The sequence below is a fragment of the Notamacropus eugenii genome, chromosome 3, assembly GCF_028372415.1.
Source record: "Notamacropus eugenii isolate mMacEug1 chromosome 3, mMacEug1.pri_v2, whole genome shotgun sequence".
Lineage (NCBI taxonomy): Eukaryota > Metazoa > Chordata > Mammalia > Diprotodontia > Macropodidae > Notamacropus > Notamacropus eugenii.
In genome coordinates, this window is record NC_092874.1 from 271812157 (window position 1) to 271836798 (window position 24642).

The 24642-nt window shown below is 36.9% G+C and overlaps 1 protein-coding gene across 6 annotated transcripts in view; it reads right to left on the bottom strand.

Annotated features, from left to right (window-relative positions):
- ATP2B1 (ATPase plasma membrane Ca2+ transporting 1) overlaps positions 1 to 24642 on the bottom strand; it is a 128195-nt gene that overhangs the window by 100329 nt on the left and 3224 nt on the right. The window contains exon 1 of one of the 6 annotated variants that reach the window (XM_072655547.1): positions 18375 to 18427. The exons of the other annotated variants lie outside the window; for them this stretch is intronic. The gene's annotated coding sequence lies outside the window, so the exon portion shown is untranslated. Of the gene's footprint in view, positions 1 to 18374; positions 18428 to 24642 lie in introns of those variants that run through there. 6 annotated transcript variants of the gene reach the window in all.

The following is a 24642-nucleotide window of genomic DNA, read 5'->3' on the forward strand; positions in this document are numbered from 1 at the left end:
AAACAGGTCTTTCCTGCATTCCTAACTTTAAGACTATTGAAAACAAAGATCTCATGGAAAAACTATAGTCTATACACATGGCAGGAAGTCCAATACAAAAAAAACAAAAGAAAACAAAAGGAAGCTTTTCTGACTGCTAAGAATATAGGTTTCCTTGATTTGCATGAACACTACAGCATTGAGTTTACAAGTAACTAAAGGTTCAAGTGAAGGGAAAATGGCCATCTTAAGTTTTTCAGTTATGACAGAGAAAAAAAAGGGATTTATGATGAGGGTGGAAGCCAAAACTAATCCAAGATCTTTCCCAACAAGTCACTAATAAAATAGCCAAAGAAAAATGAACTGCAATAAGACACTCTGTACACCCCAAACACTGATAGCTAAGGTGGCACAGTGGATGGAGAACTGGGCTTGGAATCAGGAAGACATCTTCACGAGTTCAAATCTGGCCTCAAACATTAATTAGCTGTGTGACCCTCAACAAGTCACTTAACCTTGAAGGAAAGAAATGATAGGAACACTAGGGGCAAGTGACAACTGTATCTTGGAATTTGTGAAAAAAAGATTAGAAAAAAGAAAGTCCACTCTGACATCCATTCTAACTTTGGAGAGTAGATTTCAAAACATTTAGCAAAAACATAAGGAGGATCCTATGGATTAAATTCTACAGGGGAAATCATCTAAGAAATGGAAAGGAAGCATCTCCACAGTGAAACTCAGGTAAATAATTCTAATAGGAAGAATTAACTCATCACCTCAAGTTTTAAAAGAACAGTGCTAAAAGCACTGAAACTCAAAATGAGCTGAGATTAGCAAAGAAAGCTAAATAACCCCCCCCACAAAGGGGAGGGGGGGCTGTATTTAACTTATGTTAGGGAAAAGAGGAAAAAAGAATGAATAGGGCCCTGCTCAGTGTAGATGAAGGCAGCTAGGTGACACAGAAAAACCTAAATGGGGTCACAAAGAGTCAGACACAACTGAAATCAACTGAACAACAGCGGCACAGTGGACACAGAGTGCCCAGGCCTGGAGTCAGGAAGAATCATCTTCCCATCTTCTGGCTTTGGACACTGACTAGTTTTGTGATCCTGGGAAAACTGCTTAACCCTGCTTGCCTCACTTTCCTTATCTGCAAACCACTCCAGTGTCTTTGCCAAGAAAACCCTGAAGAAGGTCGTGAGTCAGACATGACTAAACAACAGTGTAGATGACTGTTGTTTGTCCTTGTTCTCCAAGAGGACCATGATGTCAGGGATGTGATGCCATGACATGCAAGTGGATTGGATTTAAGTGAGGGAGGGCTGTGCAAGGTCACCAGCCTTTCTCCTCAGGAGCCATCTGGGTCCAGTGGCAAGATATAGATCAGGACAGTTGGAGATGACCCTGGGTGAGATTTTAATAACGGAGAAAAGAGAGAGCTCCACACTTTATTTTCTCTGTCAAGGAGAATGATCTTTGGGCTGGAAAAAAACAAAACAAAAACGCTAAGAGTCCAAAGACAAGATAAATAGAGAGATGGAGCACCAAGTAAACTTGAGTTCAAATTGCCAGAGCTGAATTAATTAAATTACATCTTGAGGTACTGAGGAAAAATGGCATTTAAGATTGCAGACCTACTAAAGATCATGGAGAATAAAAGAGGGACTTTAAGATGGACAAATTCCCACCTAAAACGAGACTGCAAATATATAGTACAATTTTTTTGGAGGGATTTCACACATGTTCATGGCATTGAAATTCCTACCAAGACCATTCTTACTCTCCCGGTAAGTCAAAGTCTCAGAAAGTTGCTTGGGCATCAAGAGGAGAGGCAGAGGCAGTAGTGGAACCCAGGTCTTTCTTTCTGACCCCAACGCAGAATCTCTATCCACTATGTCATCCCTTTTCTCCATACAAAACTGACATTAAACAGATTTTCAGCTTTTTTTTTTTTTTAAATTTCCTTGAGGTGAAAATGTTCTATTCCCTGACATCAATACTGCTTTCCTGAATCCTCGGCATGTTCCCAGTCATTCTCTTTCCCCTGATATTCTTACAACGTCATCTTCATGACCGGTCAATGTTTTAGATAGAAAGGCAGCATTTTTTTGAAATCTTGGAGATATATTCAAGAGATAGAAGTATATCAAAGTTCCACAAGTCACATTTTAAATCACACTCTCTCTAAATATGATACTATGAAAATAATTATAGGCCAAACCTGGTTTTTAAACAAGTCATATTTTCCAGGGCATACAGCCTATGTTTGACCCAACAATATATTTATGCCTGACTGAATGCTGCCCTTGTAAAAAGAATTCTGGATGAACAAAAGTTACAGATATTAAATAAACATAATCAACCTTTCCCTTCATTTATGAGTATGATGCTAATACTTTCACCTGTCACAGGAATGTTTAGAATTCTTCAGTTCAGACTGGATAATGTTACCAAATAATACTTAAATCTTTCTCATCCTGATGGCACACCTCCCCATCCCTCCAGTGTCCTGTCCAACTTTCCTTGAAAGATTGTGTCTTCTATTCATGTTGAATGTGCAATTTGGAACACAAATCACCATCCTTTTCGATGAATCTGGCTCAAAAATACCTTCTTCAGTCATTGTTTTAGCTTATCATCTAATAATAATAAAAAATTAAATTTATTTTCTAATTAGCATGTTAAGTAATGGAATTATTGCTTCATGTATAAACATTCCTACCTTCCTTAAAAATGTTATAAAGGTTAAAAAACTACTACAGAACATTTGCTCTTTATATGAATTTGTAGAAACTTTAAAATGTTCAGGTGACCCACTTGGAAGATATTTATACTCAACATGTTATACTTTCCTTAAAGATGTAAAAATGGTCATTTTTATGATGCTACAAAACAAGATACACTTCTCACTATGGCAGTTATCATTAGTTTAACTGACCTTAACTCCCAAGTACTATCCTTTTAAGTTAAGTACAATACTTTACAAACCTCAAACAGTAACAAATGTCTGCTATTATTTCTAGTTGCCATTAAACTTCAACACAGTTATTCATTCACATACGGAAACTTGCTACAGAGAATTCAAAACTTATGTAATTAATGACTACAAAAAAGTTCCATGTAATTACATAGTCTTCTACCCTATTCTCATCTCTCATTTCCCTATTTCTTCTGGGCTTGCTGCTGTCTCGTCTCATTTGCAAAGTAAAATGCTGCCACCACCACCATTTCTGTTGTTAATGCTTCTTTCAGGACTGACTAGCAATTTTTAATATTTTACAGAAAAACTGACTACATTTTGACCCTTTGAATCTCATCAACTCTCTTTTCCTCCTCCTTTCTGCCCGTGATGTACAGCCACTTCTGGGGATTGCTAATACAAGGCTTATTGCTACGGGAACGGATTAGAGTAGAAAACTCTTTAAAGTGTTTTTCCATTTAACCAAGAACTGAATGCCGAATGCAGAATACATTTCCAACTTTCAAAAATAATGTCTTTGTAAAAATCGCTAGGAACAATTCATCTGACTATGCAGATGGGGAGGAAGAGAAGGGAATTGTATGGTAACATCTAAGGCACCATTGGCTAGTTCCTGTGCTACATACCCAAATCAATAACAAACTTGCAGTTAAGATTATATATGTTACTCTGTGTCAGCTTCTTAGTCATTTGTTTCTTGTTAACTTCTTTGAAGTTTGGCCAATTTCAATTCACTCAACTTAAAAACTAAAGTTGGAAGGTTATTTTTTTTTCCCCAAGAGAAGGGGTGGTCCTTTAAAATATCAGGTAAAGTCAAAGATACCAACAATTTAATGAAATTTGTTAAAAGCAGGTCACTTCACTAAAAGTTACCGAAGTCCTACACCAAACCTCCTTAACGTTCTCTAAGGCTAGTTAAGTGAATGAAAAAACCACAAAGCATTTACTATGTACAAAGCACTATGCCAAGCTCTGGGGATACAAAGAGTACTGACTTTCAAGCAGCTCATTCTAAGAGTGGAGCCACCATGTAATCGGAGGTTTTGACTGCCAATTCAGATGTGGAAGGTTCCATGATCCTTAGGGTACAATGGCAAAGCAGATGATAATGTATCCTCTTTAATGGAATTTCCATTTACAAAATAACAGTTTCTAAAAATGTACCATTTGAGGGTGACAAGAACTTTCTTTTCTGGGTCTTCAGTAGCTGTGGCTACTTGCCAAGGCAGTTGCCAGGGTGCGATTCCATTTGGGCTGCTTCCCAGAATGATGGCTGTATGGATCAGACTGGAAAGCAGGACCAGTAGTTGGCTTACTGTTGCCACTCCCAGGCTATGTGTCCTTTGGTGACAGATGGGATTAATGGTGGCAAGGAAGGGAGGCTCTCCTCCTCTCAAAGACTGACAGCTGCAAAGACAAGGGTGAAACAGAACCCACGGTCTGGAGGTCACTATTATTCCCAAGACTTCTGGGTCCAGAGCCTACAGCTAACTCCATCAGGGTCTAAGGAGAAGTAGAGGCACAAACTCTGACAGGTAATCTGATGACAGATTGTGTCTGTCCTGTTAGAATTAGCATAGCTCCATTTGGAAAGATTCATCACTATGAACTTTTTTTTTGGCTATAGTAATTCATGAGGATCATATACATGGGAATAATTATGATCTGTACTGACAGAGGGTTCTGATGAAATCAACAAATCCTTGAAGAATGAAAGAAGTTCAAAATTCATTCTAATATTTGTTAGCTAAGTGAACATGGGCAAGTCCCAGCCTTAATGAGCTTCAGTCCTCCTATCTGCAAACAGGTTGACGATACTTGCAGTTTACATACTCAGTTACAAACAAAAACACAACTCCCTTTGTACAGTACTTTATTGTACTTCACTGGAAAAACTAAACTGATTAAAACTTATTGATACTTTAAGCTTTACACTGAAAAATAATTTAGATGTTAAACTGAAGTCGTCCAATGAATGAAATTTTGAAATAGGCTCAACAGTCACATTTTTCAGAACCTTATAAATAGTAACTGCCCTTTATACTTTGTATCTTTATCAACTGTTAACAATCCTACTCTCACATTTGGCAAACTCTTTGATATCCTTGGAAAACTTCTAAAGCAGTACTTTAATGGCCAAGAGTTTAAATTTATATGGCATATTTTATCAAAACATGTCTATACTCCAACAATACCAGTTCAGCTGCCCAAAACAAACCTTGGTGGTATAAAAAGGTCACGAAGATAGAAAATACAGGTTTGGATTTTTTTGTGACCCTGGCCAAATCATTGTCATTTCTGGGGCTTTGCTTCCTCATCTGTAAAACAAGATCCCTAACCCTAAATCCTGTGGGGCTATGAATACTGTCCTATGTGGTGATGGGTTTCACCTTAAACAGGAAGTATAAACAGTATAACAGAAAGACCTACTATACCAGGTAGTCAGGGGAAACTGAATTCTAATCCCAGCTACACTGTTTAGCTGTGCAAGTAACTTAATGTCTCTGGACCTTTCTGCATCTGTGAAATGTTACAGTGAACAGTGTTTTGTAAATCTTAAAACAGTACATCCACAGGGCAGCTAGGGGGCACAGTGGATAGAGTACCAACCTTGGAGTCAGGAGGCTACTTTTGCAAATCCCTGGGCAAGTCACTTAACCCCAACTGCCTCCCAAACAAACAAAAAACACCACATACACTCAAGCTATCCATATGATTTCTGAACATCAAAAACATTTTACAGATGCTGGATCCCAAGTGGGCTGAAGGGATATATGTCATAATAGCAGAGAATTGCCTCAACAAACAAGGGTAAAACGAGAGAACGGCAGATCAGCAAGAGGACAAAATACTAAATCCTCTGCAGAGCAGGGACTGGAAAGAATCATTCAATTCATACTGGTCAGCCACATCGGACAATCAGAAAGATTATGATTTCAGGTTATTACTTAAGCGCATGCTCGGAAAAAAGAAAGTGAGTCGGCTGCAAGTCACAGGCACCAATGGGCTCCAAGGAGACAAACTCACTTCATGAGACAGGGAGAAGAACTGAAGGGGAGAGGTCAACAGCCTGCAGTTTAGAAGGCTTCCAAGGCCAGTTTTTATTTGAAAGCAAGGGTTGAACCTGGAGGCAAAACCAGAAAATAAACAAATGAAGTATCCCTTAGGGTTTAGAGTAAGTTGCCACGCCTGAGAGAAAAATGTTCAAACTGACAAAAACACATGTGTTAGATATTCCAAGGGAATTAAGTAAGCTAGGAATTTGTAACTCATCAACCTGCAGAGAAGTTTAGAGCTAGAAAGAAGGCAGGTCATTTAGGCCAAGCCCTTCATTTCAGAGATAAGGAGTTTCAGTGACCTGCTTGCTCCAAGTTACAGGCTAGTGAGTGGGGGGCAGCTAGGACAAGCCCCCAACGCTGACTAAATTCCATGCTCTTTCTAGTATATGGCGTTCCCTTACACCGTGGTAGAGAAGCTTCCAAATCTGAAGAACTCACCAGCAACAGATGTTCCAATAAACACATCTCTCAAACTACCTTCTATAGGAAAACTCCCTTTCCTATTCATTTGGTTGGTAGCAGTAACTGACCAGAAACTATATGGAGTGTCCCTTGTTTCGGGACGCTTGGACAGTTTTGTCAAGGCCTCTCATCTGAATTGGTTATCTGAATAGACAGATCAAGAACAAAAAATTTTCATCAAAGATCAAATCATTTTACTAGGAATGGGAAGACTGCCACATGCTCCTTCTGCTTCTAGAGAGCTCTTGCTTTTCCCTTGAAGCTCCACTTCATCTTGAAGGCCTTTCTTGATTCCACCAGGTACAGGAGTGATTTCCTTTTCCGCATCTCTCATACCTTTACATGCTCTTTCCTATAACTTATCAAAACTACTCAACTAGACTATAAACACAGTACAGTCAATTCCTTGAAAACAGATGAGTTGTTTTTTCATCTTTATTTTCCCAACAACAATCTACAAGACACTACTACATCCACGCACAAAATGACAGCTGAATTTAGTAAAATTTTTCAACCTTCTTCATCCCTTTCCTACTCCAAAACATAATTCAATTCAAATTTGAAAAACATTATTAAGAACTTACTCTGTAGGACTCACAGGCCTAAGTGCTGCCTGCCACTGGGAAATATAACATATAAACAGACAAAGTAAATGAAAGCTAATATGAGGAAGAGACCATTGACCAGGGAGATCAGGGAAGAATTCCTGGGGCAGGCAGCACCTGAGCTCAGTCATGAGGGAAATTAAGTATATTCCAAGAAATTCAGGTGAAAGAGTGCATTTTGGGCACGGATAACAGCTTCCACAAAGGCACAAAGTAGGAGATGGAATGCTGAGATAAGCCAACAGGAAGTAGATGAGTTTGGCTGAAAAAAAGTAGATGGGGAGTAATATAGACATACAAATGGCTGGAACCAACATACAAAGGCCTTTAAATGCCAAGCTGAGGAATTTAGTCTAGAGGAAATAGGGAGCCTTTGAAAATTTTCCAGGTAAGAGTGATCAACACTTCAGTAAACTGGCAATGAGCAATATAGGAAAAAAGGAGAAAATGTGGATTCTTCAGCAATTCCAGAAAACATACCTTAACTTAAATTGTTTCTAAGAGTTTGTATCAAGATTGTTTCGTTACTTTTTTTTTATTTTTTGGAGCACCAGTCATAAAATTCAGTTCAGAAATAAGGTTCCTCAAAAACAGTATTTTAAAAAACCAGCATGGGAAAACACAAGTTAATTCCTTCTGTAAGGTCCTGTTGCCTATGAAGGCAAGAAAAAACCAAATACAGCTTGAAAATATGATTATAAACCAACAAAGGTCTCTATAAACCAACCAGTTCTAGAACAAAGAATCTGTAATCTCATGCTGCCTGAAATACATATAAATCTGTGCTGGGATGAGGAAAAAATATATACTTAGAAAACATTTTCCTCAACAAATTTAATTCAGCAAACATTAAGCACCTATTTTTTTTTTAAATGAAGAGCACAAACCTAGAAGCTGGGTGGAGACACAAAATTTACATAAAATTCAATCTGTGTCTTCATGGAGTTTATAGATTAGCAGAATGCCTAGATACAGTACCCAGAAGAAAATAAGCCATCATACATAACACTCTTGGGGGTGAGAATAAATGAGTTATTTATCTTAGACAATGGTAAGTCAAGTTAAGAGATCATAGTTGTTCAAGATGTCAGTCTATCACGTCTGGTGTTCTTTGAAACTGGGTTTTTCTTTATTTTTCTTCTTTTAATTATCAACATCCAAAAAAAATGTATGAGTGAAAAAAAATGGCCTGATAGACTGGTTACATGGCAAAAGCAAGAGATGGAAAACTGTCAGCCTGTGCACCATGTTGGTGCCATGCCCACAGCACATGGGGCAAACTCCTGGTAGTAGGAAGTATGACTATATGGGTGAGGCATCTGGAGAACACTGGCCTCAGTCAGGAAAGAGGAAGTGTGACTTCCAAATCAGAACTTTGCTGGGTAAGTCACATGACACACCAAGCTTCAGGTATCTCACCTTTAAAGAGGGTGATACTTGCTAAGACTTGTCCTATCTACTTCAAAGGGTTATTTTTCAAAAAGTGGTTTATAAACTTTTACGTGAGGGAGGCAGGAGGAGCATTTAGTATGGACCTATGAGTTTTCCAATTATGAAGAACTCCCAGTGTGGAAACACCCTCTATAGATGCTGTCCCTCAACTCCACCTACCATCTTCCCTAGCTTCCCTTAAGTTCCAACTAAAATCTCATCTTTTATAGGAAGATTTTCTAGTATTTTCCCTCTGCTAACTTTTTCCTATGTATTCTGTATATATTTTGTAAATTTGTTTACATGGGGTCTCTCTCATTAGACTGTAAACTGGGGAGCAAGAACCATCTTTTGCCTCTATGTATCTCCAGTGCTTATTATCGTAAGTGCTTAGTAAATGTTTACCGATTTATTGGTAAATATTTTAACAACTGACTCTCTAGGAGGGAAAAGGCAAGCATGGTACACTTTTAAAGTTTTATCTGCACTATTAGAATTTTTTACATCACTTTCTTAAGTCTAGAGTAGACAATCAACAAAACAAGAAATCAAGTCTTGATTTGTGGCTTGTTAATTTCTGAGTGAGAATGTTCACAATGATAATTTAACAATCTGCTTGTTATCTCTTCCATATGATGAGGGTTGGGACATAGCGCTTCTACGATCTTGAAAATCTGAGTAAACTGTTTGGTCTTCCCTTTACATTAAAGAAAATGCCTGAATTTTTCTTTTATGGAGTGTTTAGAGTAACCTATTGTAAAATCTGGGTTAAGAATTTGGTCATAGGTTCTGTGTCATCTGCTGGCCTTCATGTGTTGCAGCTTCTGCAAAAGTCCCCCCAGATTCCCATTTAATTTCTTATGCTGACCCACAATATAGTGAAGCCATGATGGGAAAGCCACAATGTGGAAGGGATAACTAATTGTGCAGCACCATTTTACTGCTGACCATTTTGAAATACTTTTTAGAGCAGTAAATTATTCCAGAGAAACTGATAAGAAATGTCAGTTAATTTTATATTTTAAACCAACAGATCACAAATTAATGTATCATCGTTCCATCTGTTTACCCTATGATAAATTGACCATAGTTTAAGAGATACTGATACTTTACTTTACAAAAGCTCACAACTTACATAGTTGGAAGAGAAATGAGGGAGGGAAATGATACATGCTTAACTGGGAATTATCCTACCAAGACACTTCTAAGATTCAGGTAAATACCTAGAAAACACTACAAAAACAGAGGGAGGTAAGTGCACCTACTTTGCAAACTCAAGTTTGGGTTATACAAATAAAAAATGACAAAACCACCTAAATCAATTTACAAACTTAGTACTATGCCAAATTATCATGGTGATAATTTTTGAACTAAACAAAATAACAAAATTCACTTGCAAGAAAAATAAGGCTTAGAATCTCAAAAGAAAATAATGAGAAAAAGTATGAAGAGCGTAACAACTTTCAAACTATGTTACAAAGTAGCAATAGTTAAAATAATTTAAAACTGGCTAAAAAAGAAGTATAGCATTGAAATAGACTATATACAAGTGAGAACAGTAGCCCAGTGTTTGATAAATTCAAATATATCATTCACTGGGGAAAAGACTGATTTTTGACAAGAACTGCTAGGAAAACTGGAAAGCAGTTTGGCAAAAATTAGGTTTAGAGCAACATCTTACCTCAAATGAATACACTGCCCGTATTTAAAGAGAAAAAGAACAAGGTCAGGTAACTTCTCACTATGACAGGGAGAAAATGTTTTCTAAAATACATTTTTATTCTTTTATTTTTATATCACCTATTTCCCAATAGGTCCCTTTCCCTTCTCTCTCCCACTGAGCCATCCACTTCCTATAACAAGAATAAAAAAAAAAGTGTGAAAAACAGTCTAGGAAAACCAACATAACAGAAGAAGTCTGACATACACAATGTTGCAGCACCATGGTCAACAACCACAGGATGGGATGTGGAGGTCAACGGGAGGGATACCTTCTACTGTCTCTTCTATAGGACCAAGTTTGGTCAGTACAATTTCTCAGCAATTGCTCTGTTATTCTTTTCATTTAAATTGTTGCAGTCATTGTGTAGATTGTTTTGGAGTTCTGTTTACTTCACTTGGAAGTAAAAACAAAAAAACTTTCCATATTTCTCTATATTTTTTACATTCATCCTTTCTTATGGACACTAATATTTCATTATATATACCACAAAGTGGTTAGTCATTCTGGGGAGGGAGAATTCTTAGCCAAAGGATGGGATTCATAAAACCATCTCAGCTACATCAAATTAAAACATTTTACACAAACAAAACTGACAAAGACAAAAATTGTAAGAGAACTGGTTAAGGTCATATTTGCATCAAATATGAACAAGTCTAATAGACAAACATATAAGACAAAACATATAGGGAATTAACATTAACATAAGGGGAAAACAGGATACAAACAATTTTCAAAAGAAAAAATACAAATTATAAATGACCATTTTGAAAGGATGATTCAAAGATATCACCTGAAAGCATTAGCAGATCTGGAACACTGCAATCATTTGTCTCACCAAATGTGTGCTCAAACACGTTCCTTACACGTCTTATGTTCAATTCTAACGTGTGCCTCCTCTAATTAATGCTGTGTATTATTTGTGGGATAGCTCCTATTTTATGGGGGAGAATATAATGTAGCTAATATGCTACTATGATATTTCATTGAATGTGTAAGGGAAGAAGGGGAGTAAAGGGGCAGAAAGAGAAAGAAGGAGGGAGGGAACAAGCATTTGTTTATTAAGCATCTACTACGTGCCAGATAATATGCTATGTGCTTTACAAACATTTCATTTGATCCTCACAACAACCCTGGGAGATAGGTACAATTATGATCTCCATTTTACAGATGAGGAAACTGAGGCAGACAATGGTTCAGTGACTAGCCCAGGGTCATGCATATGCCTGAGGCAAAATCTGAACTTCCTAACTCCAGGCCCTGCATTCTCTCCACTGTGAACCCAGTGAAAAAGAGAGAAACTCCCAATCATTAGTAGGTAGAGATATGAAAATTAAAATAACTGACATTTTACTTTACTTTGTGCAAATGGGCAAAGATGTAAAAGATGGAAACAGTCAATGTTGGAAGGACTGTGGGGAAACAGGAAACCAAAGTACTACTGGTAGAGATATGAAATGCTCAACATAGTCCAGATTTTAAAAAAAGGGAAATGACTTAACTGGTCATATCATTTAACAATGCTACTGAAGGACATATACCCCAAGCAAGTCAAAGCCAGAAACAAAGGTCCAATATGACCCCAAATGTCTAGAGTATCATTCTTTTAGATAGCAAAGAATTGGAAAAAGTGGATGTCCACTGATTGAGGAATGGCTGAAAAAACTATGGTATATTAATATAAAAATCTTACCTTCTAGAGGAAGCTTTTCCCAATCCCCCTTAATTCTAGTGTATCTTTGTATATAGCTTAATAGATTAATTAGATTAATAGAGAGTAGAGTTTGAATGTGGTTTCTCCCATTACTGTGAGTTTCCTGAAAGGACTTTTTCCTTTCTTTGTATAGCCAGCACTTAGCACACAATGCATCCTATTTTACAGTAAGAAAGAACAGATGAGGAAGTCACAAAGAAACATGAGAAGATGTGGAACTGAACTGAAGTGAATTAAGCAGAAGCAAGAAGAATTTCTCTTCTGCCTGCCCTCTTGTTGCAGCACTGGTGTGCCCCCTCATCCCATTAGCCCTGCCTACACTAATAAATACCCTTTGGTTGGTCTGTTCCAGTCCACCCTTCATTCAGTTACCAAATCAATCTTCCATGGCTCCTTATCACCTCCAGGATCAAACAGAAAATCTTGTTAGGCTTTGAAAGACCTTCACAAACTGGCTATTTCCTTTCTTTCCAAGTCATCTCATACTTTACTCCCCTCTCTGTACATTTTATCTTCCAGTGCCATGTCCTACCAGCCTGGAATGCTGCTTTCTCTCCTGCTTCCTTCAAGACCCTTCTCACCCTCTGCAAATGGCCTTTTCCAGATCCCCAGTCTATCCCCCTTCCAGATTCTCATTTACTTGGCACACTTGTTTTCACCTTTTATTTCCCATGATAAAGGAACTAGCTTTTTGTTTTTCTTTGTATCCTTAGTGCTTTGTAAAGTGATGTGCACATAGTAAACACTTAAATATTATGCTTGTTGACTGACTTGCAAATATACAAAATTACAAAAATGCAAGTGAACGGATCACTAAAAAGAAGTTGAAATTTGAGTGAAAGAAAACCCATGAAGTTTCCAGAGAAAAGATAATGAAACTGAGCTCTTCCCTCAGGGCAGAAAGTAAGGCAGTAGTAGGACAGAAAAACTGTCTCCCGTCAGATACCTGCTATATTTGTCTACCAGATGTTTTTGCTTAATCGGTTTTCTTTGTCATAAGGGTGGGTTCTATAGAGGGGTGGGAAACGATTATGACATAAAGACAAAAGGCATCAATAAGATGTTCTTTGTTTTCTTTTTTTTTAATTGAAGGAAGGGAGAGACATCCTATTATGACTAAGCGGGAAACAGTGTGGAATCCTCTGCCAAAGCATGCTAAGGAAAAACTTAATATGTAAGAATATTAATCACTCTGTCCTATATTATTTCTACCTCTACTAATGGCATTTCTGAAATAAGATGAAACATCTCCTCAGTGTAATTAATGAACTTGTTTGGCTTTTACTTATATTGACAAAGAGGTATTTACCAGCAATTTTTGCTTTATTAGAAAGTGTCAGTGACTCTGAGTACCACACCAAATGACATCAACCCTGTCCAAAGTGTGGGATATGGGGTTATCTTTAACGAACTCCAGGTGCCACTTTCTGAAAGTTGATCACTTTGATCACATTCATGAAATCCAGATAGCAGGATCAAACATTCCAAAATGGAAGAGACTTTTGGGATCATCTGGTTCAATGCCCCTATTTTACAGATGAGGAAACTAAGGCCAAGAGAGAGGAGGAGAATGTGTCTTGCCCAAGGTCACATACAGCAAGTTACAAAGCCAAGATGCAATCCCAGGTCCTCATCCTCCAAAGCCATAAGTCTTTCCACTCACCTCATGATTTCTTGGTACAAATTACATACATAACATACAAGCAATTTCATTCTCTTCCAGGCCAAAAGAACTGGCTTCCTCCTTTCTCTCCTCTTCCCCTTCTCCCAGCAACCAATATTCCGACATGACTAGTTCAATTCCTTCTGATGAAACAGAAGACCACCAGCCCTTATCATCTGGCCTTGATACTCCAGGCCTTATCAAGTTAACACCTTCTGTGTCCTCCAGATCAACAACAACTCAACAAAAGCATTTCAAGTTCTTAGTATACACTCCCTGCAGCACTAAATAAAGACTGTGAACCCAAAGAATGGCAAAAAAAAAAAAAAATGCGCTCCAGGAATCTACATTCTAATGGAGAAAGAGCAGATAATTGGGCAAGTACAACATACAGAAGAGTAGACAGAAGAGAATCAGAAGAGTAGACAGAAGAGAATCGAAGAGGGAAAGTCATGAGCAGCTGGGGGAAATGGAAAAGACCTCCTGGAGGTGTGTGACCCTAGGCAAGACACTTACTTGTCTCAGTTTCCTCATTCGTAATGTAAGCTGGAGAAGGAAATGGCAAACCAGTCCAGTATTTTTGCCAGGTAAACCCCAAATGGGGGAACAAAGTGGGACATGACTAAAATGACTAAACGCAAAAGGCAAATGATGTGACTAGAGCTCAGGAGAGACAAGGTTTGGACACATACACCTGGAAATAATCTGTTTAGAGATATTAAGTGAATCCATGGGACGGGATGAGATCATCAAGTGAAATACTATAGGGGGAGATAAGAAGAGGACCCAGGACAGAGATGAAGGGAGTGACACCCATGGAACAACAGGGATCAGCAAAAATGAATGAGCAGCTGGACAGATAGAAGAATCAAGGGAAAGCAATATTGTGAAAACCTAGTGAGGAAATAGTATTCTTGAGGAGGTGAGCAACAGTTTCAAATGCTGCTCAGAAGCCAAGAATAAGGATTATCCAAAACACCTGACAATGTCATCTGACCTAGTGATGCAACCTAAGGACCCTTGGACGCCATCAGACTTGCTGCTAAATGTTATTTTATATAAATATTGCCACCTCCAATTAGAGTGTGAGCTCTGGAAAACAAAGACATTCCCAATTTTTCTAATTGTAGCACCAATACTTAGCATAGCGCCTGGCACAGAGTAAGAATCTAATAAATGCTTATTTAATCATTCACAGAGGATCATGGAATGAAAAGTGGGGCTTATAAGGTTTACATTATATAACCCCTAGGTTTTACAATACTAATTTCCTATGACCACTAGAGATTTTATGCCTAAATCAATAATCAGAACTCTCCTGCTGCCTCTGGCTATCTCGCATAGGGACCTAAGCTTTCTGTCAGTTCATTTCTAAGGCAGTTTTCCAAACTAATTTTACCACAGAAAATGTGTGAACAAGAAAGCCACTGGTGGAACCCTAAAATGTTTCTCTGTGAAGTATGGTAGGGAAAGGGAGTACAAGGCTTAGATGGAGTTCAGGGCAAGTTCACAGCAAAACTGAAGAAATTAATCCTATTTTCATTTTTTTTAAATGGCACATTAAATATTTCTGATATACATTTCTAATTCAATATTTTAAAGGGGAAAATACTGCTATGATAAAGATTTTTTACAGTAACATGTATACACACTGCACAGGAGAAGAGTTTAAGGAAAAACTGCTTTAGGGAATAAGTACTAAAAAGCATGCTCTTAAGGCCAGAATACAGCAGTTAAGAGTGTTTTAACCCACCAGGCACACCTAGGAAATACAATGTAGATTCATTTAAGCAAATATTGGAGCACCAACTATCTACATCTTGTGACAGGCACAGGATACAGGAAGATAAAATAATGCCGGCCCTCAAAGAACTTACAGTTGGGGGTAATAGGGAGTAGGGGAAGGACAGGTATGCAGACACACTACTGTAAATGAGTTAATTAGACTTTTAGAGTAGTTTAATCAATTAACTTTGTTGAAATTTTTAAAAGAAAAGGGAAGGTAATCTATCAGATGCAAAGCCAGCCCCATGATCTGAGGAATATTCCTTAAAAATAGTTAAATTCAGAAGTGAAATTGCCTGAAAAGTAACCTTTGGTTTTTTAAAGTCTTTGTTTAAGAAGGACGTTTTAAAAACCTGTCAGCTTTTTAGTATAATCCATATAATTAATGTCACTCATCAATTAGCCAAAAGTTTCTAGAGCTGTTTAGCATTGTGGAAGATACAGAAATTGCCTAAGACATACAAAAAAATATGTAGTTAAATGCTAAATGGTGTGGCACAAGTTATACATGCTTTTAAAATTTAGTTACATGACACCAATGAAGGGTTTAGTATTAAGGAAGATTTTGTGGAAAAGGTAGGAGTTAAGAGATGAGCTGGATTTGAATTTCTTCAAGTATAAAAGGAGTGGGTTAGACTAGTGGATTTCTAACTCCCTTCTGAAGGGGCCAGGTAGCTAAGAAAAAGCAGAGCATTGCAAGTAAAAAGAACAGTATTAACAAAGCTGTAAAGGTGGAAATGGGTATAGAACGTTTGTGAGACAAGGAGTAGACTGAGCCTAATTAGATAATTAGGACAGCTGTGTTGAGTAAGAAATGTAGTGGTAGCTAGTATGAGAGATGGCATAGTATTTGGCATCTGAGAAAATGGTTCTCAATCCTAGATCTATGACTAATCCATCAATTACTAAACATTTATTAATTACTATATGTCAGGCACTGCGCTAAGTGCTAGAAATACAAAGAAAGGTAAAAGTCCGTGCTCTTGAGAAGGTCACAGCTTGATGGGAGAAAGACAACATGCAAACAGCTATGTACAAACAAGCTCTATATAGGATAAACAGAAAATAATCCAGAGGTATTAAGGGGGATCAGGAAAGGTTTCCTGTAGAAGGTGGAACTGTAGTTGGGCCTTGAAGGAAGTCAGGGAAGCCAAGTCAAACATGAGGAAGGGGTGCAGGAGTGCCCTGTAAAGAGAAACAGTAAGGAGCACCTATTCACATTACAAAGGAGAACAGTTTGGGAAGCACTGCTCTAGGGAATAAGCCCCAAATATACTCTTCAGACTACCCACAAAACCTTATACAGCTCACTCAACTCAAAGCTCAGTTTCTTTATTCCCACATTAAATGGAGAAGTTAGCATAGTGGAAAGAGGTGCTGGATTTGGGAGTTAGAGTTCAAACACTTCCTAGCAGTGTGACCCTGGGCAGGTTATTTTTGCCTCAGTTTCTTTACTGTAAAAAGAGGATGATCACAGCACCAACCTCCCAGGGTTGTAAAGTAAGTAAAACCTTTTGAAACTTCAAATGCTATATAAATTTTAGTTATTAAGATGATGTCTAAGACCTATTCCAACTCTTAAGTCTTGTGATCGATCCTGAAAGAGGTTCGGGGGGGGTGGGGGGGGGTGGGGGTGGGGAGAAGATTGGATCATGAAAAGCCTTGGAAGTTAAGCAAGGGGCTCTACATATGATGTATTTGTTATACTGAAATGTCCTGGAGGTCAGGTACAATGTTGCCACTTCCCACATACATCCCACCTCTTTCCTCAATGCCTGACACATAGTAGGAACTTAACAAATGTTCAAAGGAATGTAGAACAGGGACAGCCCAGAGTGAGAGATGCCAAATAAATCCATCTCAACAAAGTATAAGAGAAAAATTCTTATGGGAGCTGTTCTGACTTGAGGGTAATCTGGTTATCAAATTAAATAAAACATCATTATGCCATTTGGAACCAAGTTAGTTTCACAGGTAAAAAAACATTTTGAAGGCATTTAATTTTGGAAACCATAAGTAACATTATTTCCAAATTTATCAAGTTTTTTTGTTATTTATGCAAATCTGGGCTGTGTGATTTCAGATTTTGCAAAGTCTAGGATCATCTACTATGAGGATGAGAGGTAAATATTTAACAGAAAACAAATACCTCCAAAGCTGAGAAACTACAGTATTCAAAATTAAATTCTTAGAAAGCTTTAAAAATAAATATTCTAACCATAAGGTTATATTAAAAAGTACCCATGCTCAAAAATTTAATAGTATTTTTATGCAGAAATAACAAGGAATAATAGAAAAGGAAATTGCATTCAAAAATAACTATAAAATGCAGAAAATATCTGGGAGTCAATCCCGTGAAGTACCCCTAATACCTCTACAGTTACAATGACAAAATGGTTGTTAAAGCAATAAAGAAGGACTTTAAAAAGGGAGCCAGTCTGTGCTCATGGCCAGATCACGCCAATACAAAGAAAAAAACATGACTGAAATTAATTAATATACTTTATGCTATACCAAACTACCAAGGGGACACCTGACAGAACCAAACCAAACAACCCAAAATTCATAAAGGACCAAAAGATCTAGAATATTAAGGGAAATAATAAGCAGAAATAAAGAGAAATAGATTCAGACCTCAAAATATACCGTAAAGCAATCAAAAATAACCATAAAAACTATTTGGCACAAGTTAAAAAACAAAAATGTGTATCAATGAAACATTATAAACAAGCAACAATCAGAAACAAGTGAACTCAATTCAATTACCTTGTGCTTGATAACCCTTAACACATAAATTACCTAGGAAAGTAGTCCCTATTTGGCAAGAATTGCTAGGGGAAACTGGAAAGTAGCCTGGGAAAAATTCAGCTTAAACCACTATCTTTATTTAAACAAGAAGTTTTACTGCTGCTCACCTACATTAAACCTTCCTTTTTAACAAAGGCAGATAGTCCCAACCAGCCTGCATGTACGTACCATTCCTTGGCCGTAGTTCGCCCTCTCTCAACTGGAGAAGAGTGGCTTGCATCATTTCTGGAACCAAAATAGATAGGTTTCAGCAGTTCTGCCACTAATTTGAGTTCCAATGCTTCTCTACATTTTTTTAAAGGCAGCCTGCCCTAGTGGGCTGACTTCAGGATTCAGGAGTTGGGAAGACCTGGGCTCAAATCCTGCTCCACACAAATACAAGCTGTGTGACCCTGGGCAGGTTAGACCAACACCTTACACACAAACCACAGTAAACTCAAAACAGAAACGTGACCAGAATATTAAAGCTTATCCCATCAAAAAAAAAAAAAAATCAGAAGAGAACCAGGTCATGGTACTTTTCACAACTATACTAGCGGTTGCATTCATAACCAAAAAGGATAGAGGCAATCACCAAAGACAAACTAGATCATTTTGATAACATTAAATTGAAAAGGTTTTGAATGTACAAAATTAATACAAATAAGATAAGGGAAGTGAGTTGACTGGGGAAATAAATCTGTATAAAATATCTCTGAGAAGGGTTTAATATCCTATATATTACATACATAATAATTTTTTATAACATATACAAAACAATAATACATATAACAAATTCCTCAACTAAAAGCCATTTAATAGCAATAATAATGGCATTCATATAGTGCCTAGTATGTGTTAAGCATATACTGTGCTAAGTACTTTACAACTACTATCTCCTTTGATCCTCACAGCCTTCCTGGGAGGTAGGTGATACCATTACTTCTATTTTACAGATGAGAAAACTAAGGTCAACAGAGATTAAGTGACTTGCTCAAGGTCTTACATCTACTCAATGTCTGAGACTGGATTTGAATTCAGGTATTCCTGACTCCAGGCCTAGCACTCTATCCCCTGACCACCTCCATGCCTACATTTCACAACAGGTTAACTCAAAGGATATAAAGAGTTCTCAAAAGAATTAAAACAACCCTGAAGTTGCATTTCATACCCAGTAAAAACTGGCAAGGATGATTAAAAAAAGGGAAGTGATTGTTGGATATGTTATAGAAATAAAAGCATGTCTACTAATGCATGGTTGGTAGAGAGGTCAACTGATGTAACAATTCTGGAAAGAAAAATGGAATTGTGTACGGAAAGGGACCAAATGTTTATACTCTGAGACTCAAAGACTTTACGATTAGGCATAGCACCCTACTTCCCCACTCCCACACCAGGGAGCTTAATTATAAAAGCTAGGGTTCCCTGTACACTGTTTAAAGCTTCCTTTCTGGGAATGACCAAGAACTAGACAGAAAGGAGGTATCCATTAATTAGGGAATAGCTAAGTAAATTGTGTCACGTGAACATAAGACAACATTACTCTGCTTATATGAAACAATTACGCTAAATACAGAAGCAGCATGAAAAAACTCAGATGCACTGATGCAAAGTAAAGGAAGCAGAGTCAGAGGAACACAACATCAATTCCACGTAAAAGAGGAGAACATGCCAAGCTGGGGCCAACCTTAGCCAGCAGCTAGCCGTGAGCCCCTGCCCTTGCCCTGTCTTCTCCTTCTTTTTGGCAGGGACCAGTGGGATAGAACCCCACTGTATGATCAGGCTCTTGGTCGGTTCTGCTCAAGGTTTTTTCTCTGGGTTGACTCTTTGTCAGGAGGGGTGGCATGTAACTACGAAAATGTTCCCTACGAAAATGTTCCCATTTCACCTACCATAGTAAAAGAGGGCTCATCTGGCATTGTATTAATCAGAATTCTCCTCTTAACTGAAATTTCCATAACCATCAACTTATAACTGACAGTTTCTAGTAATAACACAGAAATACATATTGTGAAAAAAGAGAATGCATGTAAAGCTTGGTGTTTGGTCAAGCTACTATTATTACAAATGAAATCTTATGTTTGGTAGTTTTAAAATTAAATATTTAGGTTACTTTGTTCTAATTTACTGAAAATAGCTAATACACATACTTTATACGTGTATCTATTAGACAAGATACTTTTGATAAACCACAAGTACCTTTACCTCAACCAAGGCAGAAAATAACATTTATTTTGTATTTACATAGTGACTAATTACTCCTTCAAATAAAGCCCTAACAACTTCTGTTTGCAATTCCAAGGATGAAAGATCAACACCATAAGCATAAGATCATTAATGCTTCACAAAAACAAAGGTTATTATTATTTACCATTAAACCTGATTTTCTAGAGGCAGAAGCTGATCATAACCATTACCTCCCTAGTTTTGGATAACATGCAGCAATCTTAAAACAGTGCTGCCTTTCTTTGCACTACTGACTCACTGAATATGCAGAACAACCAAAACCCTAAGACGTTTTTCCAAGGAATTGTCAAAAAAAATTTTTTAGTCCAAATCTAAGACTTTACAGTTATCTCTATTAATTTCCATCTTGTTAAGATTAGAATTCTAATCTGTCAAGCCTGTCTCAGGCCTTGCTATTCAGTGTGCTTGTGAATTAGTCTTCATCAGACCACATCTGGATCATGGTGATCTGTTCTGAATGCCCCTTATTGCAGGAAGGACACTGATACTTGTAAGTTAAAGACCATTCTGTAAAAGGCAACCAAGAATGTCAACAGATCACAAGTTCATGTCATATAAGGACTAGGTAAAAGAACTGGGTATGTTTAAACATGGTAAATTCAGCCTTGGGGACAACATGATAGCTATCGTCAAGCAGTAAAAAGCTTTTCTGTGGAAGTAAAGGACTTTTGTCGAGGAACAGGAAGTTATGAATCGGCAAACTGAGGCCTGATGTAAAGGATAACAATTAGAACTATCTAAAATAGAATGGGCTACCTCTGAATCTGGATTCCCCCTCACTCCGAGGTTTCTGGCAAAGATCAGATAACCAACCATTCAATCTGCGGAAGGAGGCTTTCTTCAGGAAGAGATTAGAAAAGATGGTCTTTGAAGTAAATTCCAACTCTGAAATTTTTATTCCCTTCCTAACACTGAAGAAGAGGCTAGTAATTATTATAAGTTCAGAGCAGAATTTTCCTTTAAATGTTACATTTTAAAACAAACAATAAAGTTCCATATTTTGAACTAGTTGAATTTTGACAAAGATTTTAACAATGCTCAATAAGTACAAATAGGTAGGTCTTCAGAAAAGAAAGTGCGTAGAACAGATTTCACAGAAATAATTCTATATGATCAACAATGACCAAGATTGGAGAGCCATGAGAGCTCTCTCCCACAAAATCAACACCTAGCCTACAAGAATGACTACATAGTCTGCAGGCATAAATCAGTTCTGTTTTAAGCCAGCTGTGATTTCTGACAGATCAATGTTTCTCTCTAATCTGCAGTCTTCACATGATGTTGTCCTTGGGCCTATTTCATGAAAACACCTTCTGAGTGAGACTGAAGGTCATCCTGGAGTATCAATAACTAACATCTCTTGGATGGCTCCATGTTAAAAATGGATTTGCTTTACAATAAACTTGATTACATCAAAGATTTTAGTAAGACTCCAGTATATTTAGCATCCTGTACCACCAAAGTAAAAATATGTGCCTCTGAAATAAAATGACAGAGGTACTTAAAGGGGAAAATAGAGAAGATTTCATTTTTAATACAGACTAATGACAAGATTATCCACCTCCTAGTCACTTCATGTACTAATAAAAACAGGCAATTACAAGAAAATGGAAAATTCTTGTGTTTAAAAATCCAATCCAAAAGATCAAAAGTAGTTTAATATTGCAAGGATGTTCAATCTTATTTAAGCAGTACTTCAAATTTAAGGAAACAATTTACCAATTGCTTTAATTAAAATATAAAAATGCATGCATTTGTTTGAAATGCTTATATTCGCATGCCTACAGCTAAACAAAATCTGTATTATGCTATTCAATTTGCTCATGTTAGAAACTAATTTTCATTAAGCCTCGGCAAAAATCAAAGGAATATATCTTTGGAGGTATTTTAATTATGAGTAGCATCTGTACAATGAAAAGAGATTGATTCCACAAAATAAATTAGCAAGTAAAAATGTATTCATCCTTATAAACATAAGTTCATTTTTTAAAAGCCTCAAAAATCAGGCACATAAATCATGTGTATAATACATATGTATGCCAAGCCAAGAAGAGAAACACTGAATAGAAATCTGTTTATTAAGTCACTGTGTTTGTCTGTTCCAGCAGATATATATTCCAACATAGTGTATTCTTCTGCCCATTCTGAAGAGACTTAATCAGTTATCTTCCTTTAAAAGCTACATCCTTTCAATATGAATTACACCCATAATTATAATAAATTAACTCAGCACAAGTCTAACTCTCTCAAATACCGAAGCAAACTACCATAGAATACCATCTTTAATACCATCTTAAATACTTGCAAACAAATATTTCTTTTAACCTTCCTCTCCGAATACACTTGTTCAGATTTAGTCATGCGTTAGTCTTTTTGCATCCTTACTTGGTTCCTTTTAAAAAAAAAATGTATTTCAATATCTTAAACTGAGAAGAAATTTGAAACAACCAAGCTTATCTATCTGCAAAAATGCAAGGACTATACTAAAAAAAAAACTATAATGGAACAGTAAAACATGTTTAGGAAGAGGCTTTCGAAATTATTCTTATCCAAAATGCTATAATATGTGAATTAGCAAAACACATGTGTATATACATATTTAGAAAAAAATTTTAAGTAAAAATGTATTTCAATGACAGTACACATCTATGCCCCCAGCCTTAATAAAGCTAATTCTATCCCTACTGCTATCTTCATATTACAGAGATTTTCATTCAGCAAACATCTATTAGGTGCTTTTTCAAGAGCCCTGTGCAATAGCAAGGCTGTGAGAAAGATTAGAAATTTTAGGTCAGACAACATACTTGGCCTCATGAAGCTTAAACTCTAATAGGAGGTGAAGACAGAAATGAACAAAACTTAATTATGATTTTATTTAAGTGCATTAAAATGTTGTAAAACAAGGTGCTATGTGAGCTCTGGGGGTGTGTGTGTCATACTCTATAATGTGTATTACAATGCTCCCTATAATGCATGAGGCAGACTAAATTAATCTTTCATATTTATCAAATGACAACAGTACAATTTTATCCATGAGATAAAGACACAGTTGAATAAGTAACTGTGGCCCTGAAAGCTAATCAATAGAGTTAAAATGTAAATATGCTGGCAGCAAAATATAAAAACATGAACATGAACTGTTGCTTCATCAGCATTAAAATACACAGAATATTTAAGAAACTGTATGTATAACATGAGTAAACAAGTGCTAAGTTACCAGTTCACAGTATTCCAGAATCAGTGAGGAAGGGAAAAGAACTGGTGTTGGATGATTTCTGACTGTGTGACCAATGACAAATCATTTAACCTCATCTGAGACTCAATTTCCTTCCCCGTAAAATGGGGACGATAACATTTCTCGTCTTATTAGCCCTCACAAGTCTGTAGGGAGGAAAGTGTTTTTGCACTCTCGAAATTGTGATCTATTATTTAAAAACATATAGTGAGACTGACAGTGCAAATTTTAACTCTGGACTTTCCTCTAATCTGGGATTTTTAATGAGGAACCCCTCTCTACCCAACCATGAAAAGAATTTCTAAAACTTAACTTTAAAATTAAAACTCCCATTTCAGTCTGTGACCCTAAATACTTCATAAATACTGCATATGGAAAGCATAACTCAGGATGCAGTTTTAAATAAAACTACCCCCAACTAGATGGTGCACTTGTTAACAAATGAAATTTTTTTTTAAAAGAAAATTTCTGTGGAAATCTGGCAAAATGTGTCGTTTTGTCCATACGCGGTCAAACAACTAAAACAATCAACTTAGTACCAGTAACAACGCTGATAAAAAAAAAAACTACTTCTCAAGTATGTCACCTTTATGATGCAGCTAATTTCCTTTTTTCTTCCCCCCGAAAACTAGTACACCCATTGCCTCAAAGATTAAAATTATATATGTATATATTATATGTAATATATATGCATATACGTATACATGCAAATAACTAAACAAACCGAATACAAGCAGTCTAGAACCCGTTCCTATACTCCAGTTGAAAACCTGGCTTAACTAGGATTTGCCACAGACCTACAGGTCTGAACCGCCCCCCCCCCCCACCCATGGAAAGAACAGGGAATAAAAATAGGAACACATTTTAGCACCTATGAAACAAAAGAAGCATTACTTCCCTTTATAAGCACTTATTTCTCATGTATATTCACAATATTTCAATAGTCAAAGTTATTTTAAGTAAAAACTCAATACC